This window comes from Tenrec ecaudatus, chromosome 12 (assembly GCF_050624435.1).
Source record: "Tenrec ecaudatus isolate mTenEca1 chromosome 12, mTenEca1.hap1, whole genome shotgun sequence".
NCBI lineage: Eukaryota > Metazoa > Chordata > Mammalia > Afrosoricida > Tenrecidae > Tenrec > Tenrec ecaudatus.
Window position 1 is genome coordinate 90,751,061 of NC_134541.1, and position 24,016 is coordinate 90,775,076.

Sequence of the window (24,016 nt, forward strand, 5' to 3'; positions counted from 1 at the left end):
GCAACCCACAGACTGGGAGAAGATTTTTAGTAATGACACGTCAGACAAAGGGCTCATTACTAAAATCTACAACATCATCATGACCTGCAAAAAGAGGAAAACAGTTAACCCCCTAAGGAAGTGGGCAAAAGAAATGAGAAGAACTTTCACTAGAGAGGAGATCAATATGGCCAATAAATATATGAGAAAGTGCTCCAAGTCCCTTGCCATAAGAGAAATGCAAATCAAAACAACCATGAGATACCACCTAACACCCCTGAGGCTAGCCCAGATCAGTAAATCAGAGAGCAACAAGTGTTGGAGGGGCTGTGGTGAAGTAGGAACCCTCCTCCACTGCTGGTGGTCGTGCAGATTTGTACAGACACTGTGGAAAGCAATCTGGCGATACCTAAAGAAAATGGAAATTGATCTACCTTACGACCCAGCCATCCCTCTACTGGGCATATACCCGGTTGAAGCAGCAAATAAAACACGACCAGTCATATGCGCTCCAATGTTTATTGCGGCACAATTCACAATAGCAAAGACTTGGAAACAGCCTAAGTTTTCATCGATAGACGAGTGGATTAGCAAACTTTGGTACATACACACAATGGAGTATTATGCAGCACTGAAAAGCACCGATGAGCACATGAAACACGTTATTTCATGGGAAGAGCTGGAAGGAATTATGTTAAGCGAGGTAAGCCAGACCCAAAGGGACAGGTACAACATTAGTCCCCTGAGGTAAGTACGATCAGCATGACAGAAATAGAAGAATAAACATCCATCCCACAAAAAACGGGAGGAAGCATAGATAGTTGGAGGGAGGACAGTCCACACCTAGGGAGGTACATGAGCGCCCAGCATAAAGAAGGAGTAGTGGGGTAGAGAGAGGGAGAACCGGGAGGGGAAGAATCTGAATGGATGGTATGGAGGGGGGGCAGGTTACTAACCCACCCGGGGGAGAGTATCGGTTGTGTCCCCACAGATCTGGAACATGCATACGGACCCCAACACGACACACCAAACAAGGAGGGCAACGCAAAGTACAGAGGTCTACACAAAGAGGCTGGATGACAAGCCGGCCCAAACCAGAATTAGGCCGACCCCCACACTCGAAGGGAATACCACAGAAAACAAAAATAGATCGTCTGGAGTGGAAAAGGAACTGACCCACCACACCACATCCAGAAGGAAGCTGAAACAAAAGAAGGAGAAAGGACGTAGTGGAGTACACCTGGGTCCACCAAGCCCAAAGTCGATAGACCAGCTAGAAGGGCCCGTCATAAAGAGAGGACCATTCAGTTGACCACACTATGAGATACGACATTCTGCACCAACACATGGCCCTACAAGGGACAGCACCTGAGACACAATGGGGGTTGGGCGACTGAGCTGACCCCGCCACACTGAGGCAAACACTGGGGGCGTGCAATGGAGCAGCGGAGGAAGCAGAGCAGAGGGAGCCCGAGGGAGTATAAAGGATGGTCTACAGGCCAACGAATGGACCTTGAACTACTAGCAATTTTTCTTTTAATATTTGCTATTTTTTTGCTTAGTCTTTTTTAATTTGTTTTGTTTTTTACCTTGTAAATTTTGTATGTTAGTGGCTTTTCTGCTTATCAGCATGTCGATTTTGCTTCTGTCAAAGCCATGTTCTTATGGGCCACTTGGGTACAGTCAAAGTCATATCCATTTGTATGCACATGTTACTATGTCAGCAGGTCCACCTAGACAAGATAGGCTGGACAAATAATGAGAGAAGAAAACAACAGGACCAACGGTCCTGGAGGGACATGAGAGCGTGGGAGGTAGGGGAAGGGAGGAGGTGTCGCCCAACACAGAAACAAGGGAACAGCGAATGGTTCTAAACCAGAGGAGGGAGGGGAGGGGAGGACTGGAAGGGAGTGACCAAGAGCAAGGTAACTGAGAGGAACTACTGAATCCAAAATGAAGGCCAAACATGGTAATGGGTCGGGAGGAAAGCGAAAGGAAATAGAGGAAAGGAGTAGGAGGCAAAGTGCATACAGAGAAGCCTAAATACAGACATGTACATATGTAAATATATTTATGATTATGGGGGCAATAGATTTATATGCATATATTTATAGGTTCAGTAGTAGGGTAGCAGATGGACATTGGGCCTCCTCATGCATAATCCCCCAATACAATAGCACCTCGCCCTGCTAAGCAGCCATTGCAGGATACCCATCTTCCCGACATGATCACTGAAGACAGCCGTGTGTGTAAGCAAATGTGATGAAGAAAGCTGATGGTGCCCGGCTATCAAAAAAAGATATAGCGTCTGGGGTCTTAAAGGCTTGAAGGCAAATAAGCGGCCATCTAGCTCAGAAGCAACAAAGCCCACAGAGAAGAAGCACACGGCCTAAGCGAACACAAGGTGTTGAATGGACCATGTAGCAGATACAAAGGAACAAAAACAATCATTGTGTGATCACCTTCCTCACATAATGGCTGAAGACGAAAGTGTGCATAAGCAAGTGTGGTGAAGAAGGCGGATGGTGCCCGGCTACTGAGAGATATAGCGTCTGGGGACTTAAAGGCTTGAAAGCAAACAAGCGGCCATCTAGCCCAGAAGCAACCGAGCCCACACGGAAGCAGCACACCAACATAGGTGACCATGAAGGACAGAGGAGACCAGGTCTCCAACATCAAAGGTGGGGTTGTGGTGAGAATCACATCACCGTGAAAGAGGGGGAGTGCATGATGGGGACCCAATGCCCACCTGTAGAGAGCTGAACACCCCTTCCAGAGGGGTAGAGAGGAGGAGATGGGCCACACAGGGTTCAGTGTAACAACATTGAAACTCAAAACCTTCCTCTAGTTCCTGAACGCTTCCTCCCCTCCCAATCATCATGACCCCAATCCTACCTTGCCTTGCGGACCTGGTTGTACCAGAGGATGTACAGCGGTGCAGTGGGGATCTGGAGGCACAGGGAATCTAGGACAGACGAACCCTTCAACACCAGCGGTGGGAGAGGCGACACCAGGAGGGAAGGGCATGTAGAAAGGGAGAACCGATCTCGGAGATCTATGTGTAACCTCCTCTCTGGGAGATTGTCAAGGGGGAGGCGGGTGAGGGGAGACGCCGGGGAGTGTAAGATAAGATATAATAATTATTTATAAACTATCAAGGGACCAGGGGTGGGATCGGGGAGGGAGGGGGATGGGGGGAAAAAAAGGGAAACCGAGCTGATTCCAGGAACCCAAGTGGAAGGTGAATTATGAGAGTGACGAGTGCAACGAATGTATAAGGGTGCTTTGCTCATTTGATGTATGCACAGATTGTGATAAGAGCCTTATGAGCCCCAATAAAAAGATTTAAAAAAAAAGAAAGAAAATGATTAGGGCAAAGAATCTACGGATGTGCTTTATACAATTGATGTATGTATATGTATATGTATGGATTGTGATAAGAGTTGTATGAGCCCCTAATAAAATGTAAATAAATAAATAAATTGAAAAAAAAAAAAAAGAAAGGGAATCCCAGAACACAGAATTTTTCTTATGAGGAACCTATACCTGGATCAAGACTCAGGTGTACAAACTGGAGAAATAGATAACAAGATGGTATATGTACCAAAGATTGAGGTTGGCTAGGATATACCTTGCTATAAACTACAGTGAATGCTCATGGAAGTATCACTCAAGAGATCAAAAATCACATTTCATGGCAAACTCTGTTGAATAAGACCTCACTGAAGTGTTGAAAAGCAAGGATGTTATCTGACACAAGCCATGGCATTTTTAATCACCCCATATTTATGTAAATGCTGGGAAATGAGTAAAAAGAGACAAATTACAAATCAATAGAATATGAATTAGGATCCTAGTGAAGAATATTGACAATACCATGGACAGCCAAAAGAACAAACAAATCTCTCTTGAAAATACAACCAGAATGCTCCTTAGAAGCAAGTGTGGTGAGATACCGTCTCATGTACATTAGAAATATTATCAGGAGCAACAGTCACTGGAATAGGGCACCATGGACGGCAAAGTAAAAGGGCAACAGAAAAGAAAACTCCTGACTACATTGAGACATTTGCTGCTGTCAGGGCTTAACCAGCAACAACGGTTAGTGTGGCCCAGGACGGGGCAGACTTTCCTTCCCTATTACATAGACAGGCACCCACTAGACAGCACCTAAGAACAACATGCTCCACTCAGGGCCAGAACGAATTTTATCTACTCCCACACAAGAAAACATTAATTTTCTTTAAATCAGCTGGCTCATGTTATAATAATACATTTAAAATATACTTATTTATTAATATTTCTCTCCTAGATCAATTAAAACCCTGTAATTAGGAGACATTGCCTGTTATTAGATGCGACTATGTTTCTAATGCCTAGCACAATATTTGACAAACAGTAGGAGGAGAATAAATGTTTGCTAAGTCAATTAATGTTTTTCTGATAAGTCTTCTTGATCAGCATCTGTCCCGTATATTGATTCTTGTGACTCCCCTGACCCCACATAATACCAAAAGAAATGAAGGGCCCTCAGATATGGAGGGAATAAGTAGAGATTTTGTCCTGTAGGATGATATTCACATGTGTAAGTAAAACAAAAAGCACCTGCTTAAAGTACTCATCATTTCCAATGAGACAAATTATATAAGCACCAGATTATGTTTTCAAGATAAATAAAATACATATCCGAATAATACATTCCTAAACGTAATGTTTAAAAAAAAACAATAAATATTTTTAAAGAAAATGCATTCAAAATGAATATTGTTAATTTTAAAAATAATTATTTAGTAACTATTGGCCTAGTTCAGATTATGCAGATTCTTTTAATGCACATGAAGTTATTTTAAAAAGAAATACAGATAAGAAAGAAAATTTTGAAAGAATGTAATTGGTTTAAGATAAATTTATGAAACAGAAACCAGGAATTGTTACTTATAAAGCATATTTAAGTAAACAAAAGCGAATTATTTTAATTATATGATCTTGAAATGATAATTTGGTTTTGTCACTCACCTTACTTGATGACTGATTATGGTCAAAAGACAGAGCTTTTATCTTTTTGGCTTTTGGCTTCAAATTCAAGAGTAATCAATTAACTAATACAGGTGACTGCTGATAAGAAGAGGGAAGGTGAACACAAACAAAACCAATCCTAACATGACAGAAGCACAAATGTAGGTCAAAGAGGTCTTTCAGAATCTGTGGAATCTTTCATAGGACCTGTTCCACAGAGAAATAGTCTAGCAATATGCAGAATCTAATAAAATGAGATAGACAAAAATCTGAATCACTGTCATTAAAGAAAATATAGTAATGCTTTTAAAAAAGTAAAAGTACCACAATATCAAAAATCACAATAAAGTGAAATACAGTATTATTTTATAGTGCAGAGTGTGGGTACTAAAAGGACATAAATGACTTTTGCCCAAGGTCGCATTATGTACCTGTAATTGTTAAATAAATATTTCAATTTTCTGACTTGTCTGAAAAAGCATATGATTCTGTTTATGATACAATAAATGCAAAACTGGCAGTCTGTGCACTATGCTATTATAAAATGACAGTATTGGAGGGTTTGGGTTCAGTATATAGAATGGTTTCATAATCAACATATTACATCAAGCATCAAGGAAACTATTAATTATATATTAAATTATTCCCTAGTCTTTATTATCAAACCAGGTACTAAACAATTTTGTTTTGATTTGATTATCTATGCCTTTCCCGTATTAACATATATTTTACATATTTTAGTAATCTCTAACTATGTGCTAGGCATTGTTCTATTTTCTTTTGTATGTGGATTCTAATAAAGAAAAGGCAATATTTTAGAGATTATTTGGAATCCTGGAAAAACACATCATGCTCAGTAGATGACCAGCAAAAATAATGGAAGCCCCTCAGGGATATGGATTGACACAAGGGCTGAAACAATAAGCTAAAGTATAGCAAGGACTTGGAGGATGGTGGCAGACTAAGCAGAATTTCTGTAGTAGAGGGGATCACTTTGAGTGGGACTTACAAAAAAGACTAAAATAGAAACATAATGGTGAAACAATATATGCACTTACAGTACTAGTCAGAATTTATACTGTTATGAATATTCATTAGAATGTTGGGTATTCCCCGGCATAGATTTACTTTTACCTAGCTGAAACCCCAGTTTCATGCCATTTCACTGTAGTGAGATCAGGTGCTGTCCTGACCTGTGGCTGTCGTGAAGGTGGACAGTGAAATCTCACCTGTGGGAGGAAGATAAGAACATTGATATCTTAAATTATGATTGCAGCACGGTCCAGCAATCACATCATGAGATGTGATTGTAAGGCAGTCTGATCACATAAAGATTTGCAGTTCTGGAAACTATGGTGCAGGTCTACTGTGAGAATCTATTCAATGACAGTATGTTTGGTTTTGATGTTCTGCTTGTGTTGCTGTTATGTGTCATTGGGTGGATTCTGATTCGTGGTGGCCCTGAGTACAACAAAGCAAACACTGCCCTGTCCTGTGACATTCTCACAATTGTAGCATTTGAGTCCATTGAGGCAGCCACTGTGTCAATTCCAATCATCCAGGCTCTTCCACTTTTTCTGCCCCTCCACTTTACCAAGCATGATGGCTTTCCCTAGAGACTGGTCTCTCCTGAGACCATGTCCAAGTAACATGAGGCGATGTCTTCCCATCCTTGCTTCTAAGGAGAATTCTTGCTGTATTTATGAGATACATCTCTTTATCTGTTTGTGGTTTGTTTTGGTTTTTTTCAGTAGTCCATGGTGCTTTTTCAGTGCTCATTGTGAGCACCATATTTTAAATGCATCAATTTTCATTCAGTATTCCTTATTCAACTTCCAGCTTTCAATGCACCAGAGGCCACAAGGTGAATGGCATGCTCCAGAGGCTGCATCAGTGAGATCTGATGTGGAAACTCCACTGGGTGAGCAGGACTCTACCTCAGACACACTTGTAACTGGAAGACTTAAGTAGGAAAAGACATGGTGTCTGAGGAAGAAGACAGCTGTACCAAGATTGTTGGTAATTGGGAAAACATGGTCTTGCTACCTCAATGCTCTCTATGCTGTATTAAGAAATGTATTATTACACCAAACCTGTGACTGACAATCTCAGTGATTATTTTTGTAAATTTCCCTGGCAATTAACCCCAATTGTCTTTGTAAATAGCATCGAGCAACAAAAGGTTTATTCTGTAAAAGTGAATAATTTAGGTACTCTGATAAACAGTTAACCTACATTAGCCCCAATAGTCCTCTCTCAGTAGGGCTTAAAAATTAGTACTATGGGCTAATTAAAGACAATATTAGCAGAAGAAGATCATTATGTCCCAGGGAGAGGATCAATAAGACTCTCTATCATAAATTAACAGGAGACCAAAGGATGATAACAAACGATGAAATAAATGAAAACACAGATGCAGGAATCGGTTTAGGTTGTGCACTAAATCCTAGATCAACCTCAAAAACAATAACTTCTTACTTCATGGCTCCGCTCCATACTTTCCCTCAGGAAGGGAACAGCAAAGATATGACAATTATAGCAAAATGTGGCAAAGAGATTAGTTGGTGCCCAGCTAGTAGATGAAATAGCTCCTGGGGTCTTATGGACCTGTCTCCAAACAATCAACCATCTTAGTGATATTTCAAATGGGTCCACATGGAAGAAGCAAACCATCAACAGTCACTGAAGGATTGTAAATCATATAATTCAAAGTCAAAGGAGGGATTAGTATCAAAGCCTAACTTGTGGAAATGTTGCTTGCAAAAGGCTAGGTATGACAGTGGAAGCCCAAGATACGTTTATCTCCGGTTTTCTCCCTTTATCTATAATTGAGGGCTGGGAGGGAAGTGATTACTAGGGAAAGTGTGTTGGAGAGATTGAAGGGATAAACCTGACTTGAACAGTTGAAACTTTGTCAGTGGATTGCCCCTCTGATGTACTCTGGACCTGATCTGGTTTTCAACAATTTCTGTGTTTTTGATTGTTCACGTTGGAGTTTATCTCAGAGGTGTTATGTCATTGGTGTCACCCTTTTGAAATTATGCTATATGTCTTTCTGCTTTTCGGGGTACGAAACCCAGGATTTATGAACCTCTAGGGACAGCAAGTAGAATAAGGGTTGAGGTTGTGGCGGAAGACAGTGGGGGATATGAGAAGGGAGACAATGTCAAGGAGTCCAGGAAGGAAAAAAAAATGTTTGGAAACTGATATATATATCATTGAACTATGGAATATGGAATATATATATATGGGACATCCTTGTTGGGTTCCCTTATTCAGTAGGAATGTTGTCAGCTTTACTCCATTGAGTGTAATATTGGCTATTGGGTTTTCATACATGGCCTTTATTGTGTTGAGAATTTTCCCTTCCAATCCTAACTTTTTGAGAGTTTTTATTTGGAATGGGTGCTAGCTGTTTTCAAATACATTTTATGCATCAGTTGATATGGTCATATGGTTATTGTCCTTTTTCTTGATGATGTGGTGGATTATATTATTTGTTTTTTGAATGTGAAGCCATCCCTGCATCTGGTATGAATTCCACTTGTTCATGATATATATATATATTTTTATCTATGTGTTGGAATCTATCAGCCACGAGTTTGCTGAGGATTTTTGAATCTATATTCATTAGATATATCCATCTGTAATTCTCTATCCTTGTGGGGTTTTTTACCTGAGTTTAGTATCAGAGTTATGCTGATTTCATAGAATGAGTTTATAAGTTTGCAGCCCCTTTCTATTTTATGGAAGAGTTTCTATGTGTAGCATTGGTGCCAGTTCTTCTCAGTGCTTGTTACAATTCTCCCATGAGGCTATGTGGACTGGCTTTTTTAAAATTGGGAGTTTCTTGATGACCTTATTGCTTTCTTCTTTGCTATGGCTCCATTCAAGATCCTAATGTCTATATGTGTTAATTTGGGTAGAGAATGTTTTTCTAGTTATCTGTTCATGCTATCCAGATTATTGAATTTTTGGAATATAGTCTCTCATATTACTGCATTATTAATCTTTTCATTTCATTCAAGTGTGTTGTGATTTCTGAGGTTTCATCCCTAATTTTAGATAATGTTGTCTGCTCCTTCTTTTCCTTTGTTAATTTTGCTTGCAGTTCGCTGATCCTTTTAAAGAACCAACTTTTTGCTCTGTTGATTTCTTCCATTGCTTGTCTGTTTTAAAGTTAACTTGTTTCTGATCTAATTTTTAAAATTTCGTTTGTGCTGTTGGAAGGTTTATGCTGCTGACTGTTGTACCTGTTGGAGGTGCTGTGTTAAGGAGCTGAGCATGATTCTCACCTCCTTTTTCATGTGTGCATTAAGTGCTATACAGTGACCTCTGATAACTGCTTTTGCTAAGTCCTATAGGTTTGGGTATGTTTTGTTATCATTTTCATTCGTTTCTGGGAACTTCCTTATTTCTTATTGTATTTGGGCTCTTATACAGTCTTTTTTCAGTAGTTGTTGAATCTCCAAGTGTTTTACTGTTAAAAAAAATATTTCTGTTGTTACTTTCCAGCTTTATGGCACTGTGGTCAGAGAATACATTTTGAATCATCTCTATTTGTTTCCATTTTCTCAGGCTTGCTTTATTGCCCGGCATGTGGTCTATTTTAGAGTGTGAACCATGCATATTGGAGAAGAATGTGCATTTTTTGTTGTTGGCTGGAGAGCTCTATAAATATCTAGGAGGTGGAGTGAATCAATTGTGTTGTTTAACTCTTCTGCTTCTTTATTGAGTTTCTTACCTGTTGATCTATCTTTCTTTGAGAGTGGTGTATTGAAGTCACCTACTACTGTTTTTATATGGTGATTTCTCTTTTCATCTCTTTGATGATTTTTCTGATGGATTTCTAGGGTCTTTTGTTGGGGTGTATACATGTTTATTATGGTTATGTATTCTTGGTTAAGTGAGCAATTTGTAATTCCCATTCTTGTCTCCCGTTATATGTTGTACCTCAAAGTCTCTTTTGTCAGTCATTAACATTGCCACTCCTGCTTTTTGCTCATTGAGAAAAATAGCTTCATAAAATTTTCACCATCTTTTGACTCTCAGTCTATTTTTGTCTGTGAGTTTGAGATGTGTCTCTTGAAGGCAGTAGATTGATGGAGCTTGTTGTCTAATTCAGTCTTACTATTTACCTTTTGATTGGTGTGTTCAGTCCATTCACATTCAGTGTAATTAAATATTAATGTAGATTACTCCCTGTAACTTCATATTATTTATGCTTAATATTCTCCTTTCTTCCCCTTTTATGGGGTAATGAGTGTCAGGATTTGTTTGTGTCCTTGTTTCTCTACTAGATCTGTAGTGTTTGGTGTACTGTTTTCAGTATGTTGATTTCTGGGTGGTGTTGCACCATCTGGTGTTCTATGGTTGAGTGCTTCAGTTGTTGATTCTCTGCCCATAAAGAACTGGATAGTAATTTTTGTAATGCTGGTTTTGTTTTTACAAATTCTGCAATACTTCATTGTTTCAAAAACCCTTTATTTCCACTTCAAATTTGATGGAAAGCTTTAGATCATGCTTTCTTGGGTAAAGGATTCTTGGATACGGCTGGATAAAAGTCTCTTGACTTTCAGAATATGTTGCTCCAGTTTCTTCTTTCCTGCGTGGTCCCTGCAGAGAGCTCTGAGCTTATTCATATCTGTTTGCTTTTATATGTGATGGCTTTTCCTTCCTAGCTGTCTCATGATCCTCTCCTTTTCCTTGAAGTCGGATAATTTGACTACTATGTTTTATGTGTTTTCTTAGGAGTTTAATCTATTTTGCATTCACTCTACTTCCTGGATGGTTATTGTTTCCTTCCTTGTGATATTGGGGGAACTTTCTTACAGGAATTTCTTTACTATTTTAACTGAAGACTTACTGTATATACTCGAGTATAAGCTGAGTTTTTCAGCAAATTTTTAATGCAGTTTTTGTGGTAAAATTAGGTGCCTTGACGGATATTTGGGTTGGCTTATACTCGCGTATATAGGGTATTTGTTTCTTCCTGCTCAGACACACTAGTAATTCAAATATTATTTCACTTGAAGGTATCCCACATCATCTTAAGGAATTCTTCAGATTCTTTTGCTCTTTTGTTTGCTTGTTTCTCTCGTTTGTGGAATTCTCCTTGGTTTTCTTTGAGTTTACTGATTAAGTTTTCCATTTCTTCCATTCTATCGGTCAGATCTTGTACTTTGTTTTTTATTTCTGTTGCATCATTTCTTAGTTCCTGAATTTTGTCTGGATATCAGGTTTCTACTAGCTCCACTTTTTCATGTGTTTTCTTGATTGATCCCCTAATCTCTTGTAATGTCCTAAGCATCATTTTCTTGTATTCCTTATCTGGCAGTTCAAGGGCTTCTTCTTCTGGGTTTGAGTAATCTTCAGGTGTTGACTTTTGCTTCTCTTGATTTTTTTTCCTTTTTAATGGTAGTAGCTGATGGTTGTTGTTTGTGCCACACAGTGTTGAACTGTAGATGATGTTTAAGCTCTGGGTTGTGTATGGAGGGGTAGGGGATGACTAGGTTACAGGAAGATCATATAGGAGCTGGAAATAATATTGGAGGCCAGGTATTTGGGTGGATGGGTTGAACGTGATATACATGTTCAGTAGTAGGTTTAAAGCGGAGGTATTAATCACAGGAAGCCTTTATGATAAATAGAGTAATTTCTAATGAGTTGGAGAAGAGCATTATAAGAGATATGTTATAGAAGAGTAGAATAGAAGAGAGTCTGTAACTGAGGTAGAGGAAGTGGAATATTGAGGTAATGGTCGTTGAGGTGGGTGAGGAGTTTATTCAAAAATCTACCAGTCACTTATTGAACCTGTTTATTATTATACAGGGATGGTAAACTCCTTCTCTGATTGTGTTTATAACAAATAACAGAAGACCTTTTTGTTGAGGGTTTCTGTGCAACTGAACTATCCGCTCTTTGTATGTGGTCCCTGGGTGCATGTAGGCTATTGGAGTGGAGGCCTAAGGTTGGGGGGGGGGGACTCCCAATCAGGTGGTGGTCCTGCTAAGGACCTAAGTGTGTTGTCTGCTCAACACATAGATGAGGGGAAGCCACCAAGAAACACTGGAATGTTAGGCTCCTGTTATTCTGGTGGGAAATCAAGTTTTGTGATTTTCTTCCTCAAAAGAAAATAGGAACACATTTAATATATTCTTGAAGTTTCAAGGTGTGTTCCTATCTTAACAAGCCAGAACCCTTTCCAGTTAGCTGGGGGTTTTTATTTGGCAGCCATTAGAGCTGCGTCCTTGCAAGAAGGGAGGAAAGGTGACCCAGTAAGAGAGTCTAGTGATTATGGAGACTCTGTTCTGCAGACCTTGGTGACACCAGCATCCAAGGACCCGGTGGTCTGTGAAGGCATAGGACCTTGGACTCCACTTGGGAGACAGTCTGTGTTGGGATGGATATTCCACCTGCCACTGGTGGGTTGTGGAACTAGGGGAGAAGGGAGGAAGCTCGAGCTCACCACCCACTGGTCTTGCCAAAGTCTCAGGAGCGGAGAGGGTGCAGTGAGCTCTGCCGCGTTCCGTGTGCGGAAAATCGAGAGGGAGGTCTAAATATTCCTGGTGTGCTGAGGTGTCATTAGGATTAATTTGTTATTTTCCTTTAGTTTTTCAAGTCATAAATTTAGGCAATTGGTTTTTGATTGTTCTTTTTTCATGAAAGCATGCATTTCTATAACATCCCCACTAAGATGATCGTCTTCAATGCACCTGATAAGATTTGGTATGTTGTGCTTTGATTTGTATTTTACTCCAAAAACATTTCACTATGTTAGTGTTTGTTTTTTAATTCATGATTTTGTGTCTGTTCCTAAATTCTAACTTTACTTCCTTGTATGTTTTCATTGTTAAAAAGTGTGTCAATACTTAACTTGCGGCCTGACATGTGGTTTACACTTATGAGTGATCCATGTGCACTATAAAAGGATATATGCTGTGCTTTTGGGGGGAGAGGTTTTCTATATACAAGGGAACTTCAAAAGTTTCTGAAAGAAAATTGCATTATCTTTTAATTCAGTGTTTCCACAAACTCTTTAAATCCCCTTTTATGTCAATTATGCCTAGTTAATTTGTAATGCCAGATTATTTGTTTCCTTGATAAGCCACTTATTAGACTTTCTTTTTTTTCTTTCTTTGTTTTTCATTTAGTTTCATTGTTAATGTAATTTTAAAGGAGAAAAAAAAGCCAGGCAAACTCAATTCTTTCTGTCATGTCTGTGAGCATAATCTTCTGTGTATGTTTTAAACTAAAAGTTATTTGAATATATCTTGAATAGTTTGACTTGATTAAAGCACTACTTATTTACACCTTTTCTAAGCCAAAATAAAAACAAATATTAAGAAACAAAAATTTGCGTAGTGTAGTTTTTTTAAGCCAAGCATGCTTAAGCTTAAGCATTCTATTTTTCAAATCTGTTTTTCCAAATTCATAGTAACTCAATGAAGTTTAATGACACTGGCCCCGTTTGTTTCTTGTATATTTTTATACTACAAGGATATCAGAAAGACTGGTTAACAACGTGTTGCTGTGTAAGTGTAATTGAGAGCACAGCCTTAAAAGGGCATAAACTATAGCTTTTAAATTAAATCACAAAATGCCACCTCCGAGCTCACCTGATCTTTCTAGCAAAAATGTATATCCTTGGGTCAATAAAGGAGCCAGTGATGTCCGGTGGAGCAAGCACTGTTTGCTAAGGTCAGCAGTTCAAGGGAAAGATGTGACTAGACATGTGTCCATGTAAAGACCTATTCACAGTGTCAGAATTCCTAAGGATCAATTTTAGCCTGTCCTGTACAGGGTTTCTGTGAGGCAGAACCGGCTTGATGGCAGTGGGGTGGTGGCAGTTTTGTGGGGCAACAAGGTGGATTGGGCTGGAAGGGAATGGCAATATACCATTCCTGAAAATCCCTGCTTTTGCTACAAGGTAAATCAAGAAAAATGAGGCAATGTTAACTGAAAAGAAGCTTCCTTTGTCTAGACCACGTCTCCAGGGCTCCATGTGTCAAAGTAATACAGACAGTGTCTGATTCTCTACTGAATCCTTCCCAGGATGCTGTTTTCCTGAGCCTTTAGTTTGTTGGCTTCCCCTGCCCACCTAAATGGGGACAGAATACCTGCCCTACCATCCATTGGAGGGATTAGAAGATTTAATAACATATCAAAGAAGTCTTTCATTTGAATAGGCTTTACTTTTTCTTTGTAATTAGAAAGACAACAGCATTATGTCAGATCCTAAGGAATGGCAGGCAGATGGGATTTAGAGAACTTCATCAATTACTCAGTGGCTCCTCTAGAAAAGCAGGCAGGGAAATCATCCTGATAGCATCTCTGCTGATGGTGTAGAGCAGGCCAGAGAGCAGGCCAGAGAATTTGTAAGAGTTCTTATGCAGCAACTCTATAGTGAAAAGGGAAAACAGGTCTTTAGAGGCACGAATTATACTGGATCTCATCTCAGCAGAATCAATCTTACATTTTTCTTAAATGTCAATACTCTGGTCATATTATCAAGAATATATACCCAAACCACAAATACATGAAACAGGAAAAATGCAATAACTACATTTGCTTTTGCAAAATAAGCCAGAAACCAAAAATTCTTTCTAGAAATAAAAAATCCATTATTCATAGTAGCTAATATGCTATCATTGGCATTAAGACACATTTCTGTTTTGCAAATTTAATAGAGCTGTATTTTTATTTAAAAAAATCAAGTCTCAGTGAAAAGGACATTGACCTTTTAAAATTCCTTTAAATTCTTTAAATTCCACCACTAAAATGTAGATTAGAATATACTCAATAATTCCAAACCTTTTAGAACATTCTTTATTAAAAATATAGTTACTTGAATTAATAATTGATTAGAAAAGGAGTATTGCCCAAACGGTGGTATTCCTTGGGAGTCAACATTCTTGTTTTAAGGTAAAAAGAAGATTTCATGAGCAGAAATATTTAGCTATTTGGGGTCTCATAGATAAAGAGAATGTTTCTTAACAATATCCGAACAAACATTTCTTAACACGTTGAACACCCATCTGGACTCTTCACTCCTCATAAGGCCCTGGCAGACACAATCATGCTAATTCCTGCTTCTGCATGCTTACAGATAGTGTCAAGACATACTCCACCATTGACCTCTATGTCCAAAGACGGGAATTGGGTCCTCAACCAGTGGGCCTTTGGCAGAATATCATCCATGAATTTCTGCCCTCTAAACCTAGGTTCCACAGTCATCACCAAGGCAATGCATATTTGATTAGCCCATGGTGCCAAACACTCAACTGTCATTCCTGGTTTGATGGCAAATCCAATCTTCATACTGTTCTCCCATGCCTTTAATCAAAGCCCCTGTGTTCTCAGTAGCTGTCAGATGAAAAGTGTATCGATTAGTCCCTAGGATGCCATTGGCTTTACTCACTGCCTTGGCTTGGACACCATCATGTGCATGTCAAAGAAGGGGCCCTGGCCTCGCTGATTTTGAAGCATAGGGTGACCAAATGTGCTGCTGGGAACAAAACACATGTCCATTACATCCAGGGGTAGATAGTCAGCCCAGAGTCCAGCATTTGGAGACGTTCCCCTAAATTGATCAGGTGGCTGTTGAGGATGGAAGGACAGAATTTGCATCAGGTTGCCATGATGCTTGCTCATAAGATCCCACTTATTAGCTTTTCTATTCAATATTGAAAGTTATGCTGAAGTCACCTAATATTATCACTGAACTACTTCTCCATTTTCAATTCTTTAAATGTTTGATTTTATCTGTAAGTCTTCTCAGTTCATTTTAATATTGCCACCTAGGTCTTTCTTTGTTTTAATTTGAAACATTGCATATTGTTTCTAAACCTTTGCATCCTAACGATTGTATCCTTGGGTCTAAAACGTGTCTCTCATAGACAGCCTACACATAGATCATGGATTCTTTTTATATTCTTCCATTAGCTTTCTTTTGAAGTCATATGATTACTAAAGTTTGAAAGATATTTATCTGGCAAAGAATTGAAAGAAGTTCTTGTATGTGCTCATTCCAGAGAAAGATTATTTAATAGAATACCTAAATTATCATTTCATAACACACAAGTAGAATTTTACTGAAGATAATTTAAAATAGTTGCAGCAATATATTTGCAGAGAAATGTCAGAAATTCAAGCCAGATTCAGAAGAGGACATGGAACATGGGATAATATTGCTGATGTCAGAAGGATCTTAGCTGAAAGAAGAGATTACCAGAAAGATATTTGCCTATGTTTTATTGACTGTGCAAAGGAATGTGAAAGTGTGGATCATAACGTATTGTGGATAACTTAATAAGGAATGGGAATTCAAGGCACTTTGTTCATATGAAATCTAAATATAGATGAAGAGGCAACCATTCAAATAGAACAAGGTGATGGTTTTAATATCTGGAATGATGGGTGTCAATGCTCTATCCTTCCACAATACCTGTTCAATCTGCATGCTGTGGATATACTCTGAGAAGGTCAGCTCTGTGAGAAAGAGCATGGCATCAAGATTGGAGAAAGAGTCTTAATAACTGCAATATGCAGACCACACAACCCTGTTTCTGAAGGTGAACACGGTTGGAAGGCCTTTTTGGCGAAGAATAGAATTCAGAGGCTCCTGTATGGACTAAATCTTTGTTGTTGTTAAGTATTTGGGTAGCTTTTATTTTTATATATTTAAAACATTTTATTAGGGACTCATACATCTCTTATCACAATCTATACATATATCAATTGTGCAAAGCACATCCGTACATTCTTTTCCCTAATCATTTTTCAAATCATTTGCTCTCCTCTTAAGCCCTTTACATCAGGTCCTCTTTTTTCCCCTCCCTCCCAACTTCCCCCTCCCTCATGAGCCCTCAATAATTTATAAATTATTATTTTGTCGTATCTTGCCCTGTCTGACGTCTCCCTTCACCATCATGGACTAAATCTTAACACCAAAAGAGTAAAAATTAAAACTTGGTGGCTAGATTTTATGCCAACTCAGTTGCACCTGTGTAGAGTCCAACGTGTCCATCAAGTGACAGCCTGGCGATGCTTCCTTGGGGGCTGACTTTAATAAGAGAGAAAGTGAGAGCTGACAGTGAGTTTTATTTTTGAAATTTTAGAGATCAAATAAATTATTCTAATTGCTTGAAGGTATATGTAGAATGAGAATTGCCTATCAATAATTATCTACGTCTCTATCCGGAATTATTTGAATGGGCATGTTATGATATAAATGGGCATATGAATGTAGATGAAGATATCTTGTAAATAAGCAATTTCCATATCAGATATATTTATTATGAATTTCCTAAGAGAGAGCCAAATGATGTTATCAAGGTGGAGGTGGAATCAGTGCCAAAACTACCATTTAGAAGAGAGAGCTAAAATGGCTACATGCTTGAGAGAATTTATGTACAGATAGAACTTCATGACAAATAAAGATAAGTTCATTTCAAAGATAAAAATGGAGAAAAAAGCTGACATGAAGCAGATTCTGTTTTATGGAGACCCACGTAGACTGTGCTTCATGGAGTTTTCAATAGGCCACTTTTAAAATATTTTTTAATCTCTTTCATGCAGTAACTGAAATCGTAGAGTTGACCATAATCAATGCGCTGTGCCTTGCTCTCAGAGATTAAATATAACACTATTTTAAATTTTTAATTAGAAAAGAGCAAGGTATGAAATCTTAAATGTTCTAATGGTTCTCCTCCTAAGGTATTGATGGTGTGCTTAGCAGATAGCAAAAGAACAATGGGAGGCAAGAGCTATTTGAAAGTCTATAAAAACGTCCCTGGTGTGGAATAAAAACTGCTTAAAATATCATTGTATTTACTGTGATGTAAAGCTGAAGCTATGCCTGGGTGAGGGTTTGGTGTTATTTATTATTCTCATTTACAGACTTAGAATGAGAATGAGTGAAATTTAATTTGCTGTCACCAATAGAAAGCTGGCTGTGGGTCGATATCTGGTAATATCTTACACCCCTCATACTTTACAGGCTTTATTATTTCTCTTATAAAGAATTAGCAGTGCACTGTGTGTTCAAACATAGTAGGATCACTACATTTAAAGTTAAATTGTAGAATAAGCCTGTTAATAAGAGACTTCATTAATGAAACACTGATATAAATTCACCAAAGGAGCATATGCTTTTGTGCAATTGGCTATTGTGTCACCTAAATTAATTCCCTGATTTCACTGTGTAGAAAATTTGCATTCTTAGTTACCAAGCAACTCAAGTTAAAAATACTGTATATGATTTTCAACTTTTCTACATGCCAAACGTCTTGAAACATATTTGGGTCTGGTAAATCAGCTTTAATCTTTTGCATATTAAGTTAGCAGAAATTAAATTGCTTACCTGTTCATAGTCTCACGTACTGTGTACTGAAACCCAGATTTTTTTGTTGGCATTTCATAGGCTCTACAGGATCTCAAAGAATTAATATATTTTGACCTGTTCCCTTTGCCTCATGTTGCACAGGATGGGATAAGGGAGAACTCCTGGTTCATTTAGCAAGTGCCTTAAAAAAACAAAATGTGGAAGTTACATAATCTGGTGTCAATTTGAGAGGATTATGAGTGATGGGGTGGAGTCTCCTCTGTCAATCAAGATATAACCATTAAGTCCTCTGTGTGGGCATGGCCTTCTCCTAAGAATTCTGGGAACTCTGGTATTTCTGCCTTGATGGCAGGAGATACTTGTCTCTCTCTGCTCACTCCTGTGGAGAAGTTCTACTGACAAGACACATGGCACTTCATGTGTCTTGTCAGTAGAAGCCATATGGACCTGGAGAAGCCATATGGACCTAACCTGATGTAAGAAAACCTCTGGAGCTGGAGAAATCACATAGAGATCCGTGCTAAATGCTGAGATGCTTACAATGCCACTGGATCCAGAAGACTTCCCACCCACTGGCCTGTGATCTACCTGTATGTGGCATCCTTGCATGTGGTTCATGAGTCTGAAGAGGACTTTATAGATTGGTATCAGATTTATGGCTAATTTTGAACTTATGGACTTTATCTGGACTGGACTGGGATGTTTTCTCATTATTCAACTGCTCATATATAATGTTCTCTCTTCCATATGAGTGTCTATGAATTTGTTTCTCTAGTCTACCCAGATTAACACACACACAAAAAAACTATGAATCATATATTTATCACCTACCTCAATAATCAGCACCGAACTGATGCCAAAACATAATCATGAAAGCACTATGCTACCAGGACTCCATCACCTACCTATAACCACTAAATCATCATTTAGACAAAGTTACTATGTTTGAAAACAAAACAAAACAAAACATGCCTTATTCATTGGCTTCATATCTGAAGTATGGATCCTTAGTGAGTCTTCTCCTTCACTGTCTGTGGGCATAACTGAGATGGTTATTGGAGAGACTTCTTTGTTAGAGTTTCAATCCCATCTATAGTTCACTTCTCATGCAAGCAAACCAGAGGACCTCGAGATACTCGTTGCCCTTACCTTAGTTTCCATTATCAACACAGGTCCCTTCAACTGAACAGATGGCCAACCCTTTTGTTGATACTCATTTTCAGGAGCCCCTTTTCCAGGTTTGAGATTATAATTATGCTCAAAGATTGAAAGGAGAAAATGTTATCTGATTTCTTTTAAGTAATAAAAGGATTCTACTACTTGTCCATTTGTCATACAGTGGTAGTTTGTGTGTTTCTGTGATGCTAAAGGCTAGGTCACTGGAATTTCAAATCCCAGGAGGGTCACTCAAAGTGAATGGCTTTCAGCAGAGCTCCTGGATTCAGAAAAGACCCTAAAGAAGGAATAGGCAATCTACTCCAAAGGAACTAGTGACAGAACACTGTGTGGATAGCATGGAAGCACTGACAGCTACTGAAAGACCAATGAGTAGAAGTAGAACACTGCCAGAGATACTGCCAGAAGATGAGCCCTTCAACGAAGAAGGAACAAAAGTATGATTGAGGAAGCGCTGCTTTCTCATGAAGAGCTGACCATAATGACATGGATGCAGTAATGCCGGTGGGAGTGAAGCTTTCAGGACCCTCATTTGCTGATGGGCCATGAATAAAAATGAGAAGAAAAATGGGAAAACATCAATTAATAATTAGAGCTTGTATGTACAAAGTATGAAACTATGAAATTAAAAGTAGTCAAAAATGAAATGGGATGCAGAAAGATCAATATTCTAGGTTTTAGTAAGCTGAAATTGACTGATATTGGCTATTTTTGAATCAGAAAATCATATGATTTATTATGTTATGATGACACAACCAAGAGGAATGATGTTACATGCATTGTTAAAAAGGGTATTTCAGGGTATGTCTTGAAGTACATTTCCATCTGTAATAGAAGATTGTCTATCTGTATACGGGGAAATCCAACCAATACAACCATTGTTCAAATATATGCATCAACCACTAAAGCTAATAATGCAAAAACTAAAAAATTCTACTAAAGTGTTTCATCAGAAATTGATGAAACATGTTATCTAGATGCATCGATAATTCCTGGTGATGGGCGGGCCAAACTTGGAAACTATGAGGAAGGGATATTGGTTGAAAAAATGAATATGGAAATTAAATTATAGAGTTTTGTAAGACCAAGGTCTCCTTCACCACAAACACTTTGTCAACAGCACAAAAGGTGACTATATAATTGGAATTCGCTAGATGGAATATACTGAAATAAAATTGTATTCTATATCTGTGGGAAGAGACAATAGGAAGCTCAATATTAGAAGATAAAACAAGACTGGTGATTATTGTGGAACATGCCATCAATTGATCATATGTAAGTCCATGATAATGCTGAAGAGAATTAAAACAACTCAACGAGAGTAAAAACTTGACATTGAGTTTATCCCACCTACATTTGAGCATATTTTAAGAACAGATTTAATGCATGAAATATCAATGAAAGAAGACCTGATGAGATGTGGGATGACATAAAAGACATCAAATGTGAGGAGAGCAAAAATCATTGAAGAGAAAGGAAAGAGAGAAAAAAATCAAAGTGAGTGTGAGAAGTGATTCTGCACTTGCTCTTCATGTAGTATGGCTAAGGCTGAAAGAACTGATGAAGTCAAACAGCTGAACAGAAATTTTCAAAGGGCATATTGAGGAGATAAGTGAAAATAATATAAGGAAATGTGCAAAGATAAAGAGTTAGAAAACCAAAAAAGAAGAACACATTCAGTATATCTTCAACAGAAAAAAACTCAAGAAAAATTCATTTCTTGATTTGCAATATTGAATGATACAGGCAGCATGAAAAGATGAAAATATTACACAAAGTCACTGTACCAAAAAAGAACTAGTTGACATTTCACCATTTCAAAGAGGTGGCATATGATAAAAAGAAAACAAAACAAGTGCTGCTGAGGGGAAGTCCAAGCTGCATTGAAAGGCCTAGCCAGAAACAAATTTCCATGGATTGATGAAATGGCAATTGAAATGTTTGAACATGCTGATGAAGAACTGGAAGCACTTATTCCTCTATGCCAGGAAATTTGGAAGGTAGCTATTTGGCTAACTCGGTGGAAAAGATGCATATTTCTACCCATTCCAAATAAAGGTGGCCCAACTGGATACACAAATTATAGAACAGTACCATTGATATCATATGCAAGTAAAATTTTCCCGAAGATCATGCATTAGTAGTTGCAGCAGTATACTGGCAGCAATCGGAGGTTCAGGCCAGATTTAGATAAGATGGTGGAACTAGGAATGTAATAACTGACGTTCCCTGGATCTTGCCTCAAATAGAGAATGCCAGAAAACTGTGTCCTCTAATTCTGAAATGCTTCTCCCCCCACCCCCACTATCATGATCCCAATTCTACCTTACAAATCCGGCCCGACCAGAGGATGTACACTGGTACAGATAGGAACCAGACACAGGGATTCCAGGACCGATGATCCCTTCGGGACCAGTGGTGAGAGTGGTGATACTGGAGGGTGGAGGGAAGATGGAGTAGAAAGGGGTAACCAATTATAAGGATCTACATATAACCTTCTCTCTTGGGGATGGACAACACAAAGGTGGGTGAAGGGAGATGTCAGACAATGTAAGACATGACAAAATAATAATAATCTATAAATTATTAAGGGTTCATGAGGGAGGGGCAGTGGGGAAGGAGAGAAGAAAATGAGGAGCTGATTCCAAGGGCTTACGTGGAGAGAAAATATTTTGAAAATGACAAGGGCAACAAATGTAAAAATGTGCTTGACCTGATGTATTTATGTGTGGATTGGGAGAAGAGTTGTATGAGCCCCCAATAAAATGATTTTTAAAAAGTGTTTACTTGTGTTTTATTGACTATGCCAAGGCACTCAACTGTATAGATCATAACAAACTATGGATAACCTTGAGAAAAATGGGAATTCCAGAACACTGTGTGCAGGTCAAGTCTGAACAGGTATCAATAGATAGTTGTGCGAACATAACCAGGGAATACTGCATGGTTTAAAATCAGGAACCATCTCACCATACTTATTCAACCTGTATGCTGAGCAAATTATCAGAGGAGATGGTTTATATGAAGACAAATGTGGTATAAGGATTGGAGGAAGACTTCTTAACAATCTATAATATTCTGATAACAAATCTTGCTTGCTGAAAGTAAGGAAGACTTGAAGCATTTACTGATGTACATAAAGAATTTCAGCCTTTTGGTATGGATTACAACTCAATGTAAAGAAGATAAAAATCCTTACCAATATACCAGCGCTTCTCAACCTGTGGGTTGCGACCCCTTTTTGGGGTCGAATGGCCCTTTCACAGGGGTTGCTTAGGACTCCATCAGAAAACACATATTTCTGATGGTCTTTGGAACTGAGACTCTACTATTCTTCTCCAGGTGGGCCCTCCCACAAGCAAATATGCCTACAGAGTACCTGTGTAAAGTACCCATGGTATACCATGCTTCGTGACAAAATTTTATTTATTTGTAATCAGAAATAAATATCTCACAATACATAGTTACATATTGTTTTGTGATTTATCACAATGCTTTAATTATGTTCGATTTGTAACAATGAAAATATATCGTTCATATCAAATATTTACATTATGATTCACAGCCGTAGCAAAATTACAGTTCTGAAGTAGCAACTAAAATAATTTTACAGTTAGGGGTCACCACCACATGAGGAACTGTATGAAAGGGTCATGGCATTAGGAAGGTTGAGAACCGCTGCAATAGATCACTAGGTCACATCGTGATAAACAGAGAAAGCTAGAATTCTCAAGGATGTTGTCATGCTCGGATACACAATCTAAGCTCATAGAAGCAAGAGCCAAGAGAGCAAGTGATTCATTACCTTGGGCAAATCTGATACACAAGATCTTTTGCACATATTGAAATCCATCTGCAGACTATGGAGTCAGATTAAGCCTTTGGCATATCCTCTGTAGACACAGGGAAGGGACTTGTCAGCTTTACTGGCAAACAGATTGTTGTAAACATGATTATTGTGCTCAAACCAGCGTATGATACTTGGTCAGTGGACCTCCCTCTTAATCCAATGTGAATTTTCTCTAAACTCAAGGATTATTTATTACACACACACACACACACACACACAAGTTCTTCTCTGGCCTTTAAATATTGATTCATTTGTATTTTTCTCTTTATACATATTATTTTTTCTTGCCATTTTGTTGGTTTTTGTTTCTTATTTTTTCTGCTGGGTTTCCCAGTTTGTGAAGCACAGAGGAGTAGATACACAGAGACAATAACTCAATGTTATTGTCCATTTTTTATTGGTGATGTGGAGAGGGTTGGAAGTGGGGAGGATGAGGGACTTGGGAAGTAAATAATGAATGAGTTGGGTGGCGGGGGGAGCAGAACTGATTGTGCTGATGTGTGAAAATGTCTTTTAAAAAGTGATTTATCGACCCTCTCACCACTGTTTCTTAAGGGGTCACTTACCCTGATTCCCTGTTCCCAGTTTCTATACCTGGAAAGTGGAAGGAAGGTGGGGTAGAAAGGGGTAACTGATTACAAGGATCTACA

The 24,016-nt window shown here is 38.5% G+C and overlaps 1 pseudogene; it reads right to left on the bottom strand.

Moving 5' to 3' along the window:
- Positions 1 to 14,965: 14,965 nt before the first annotated feature.
- LOC142422751 (ribulose-phosphate 3-epimerase-like) lies at positions 14,966 to 15,635 on the bottom strand (annotated as a pseudogene).
- Positions 15,636 to 24,016: the final 8,381 nt, after the last annotated feature.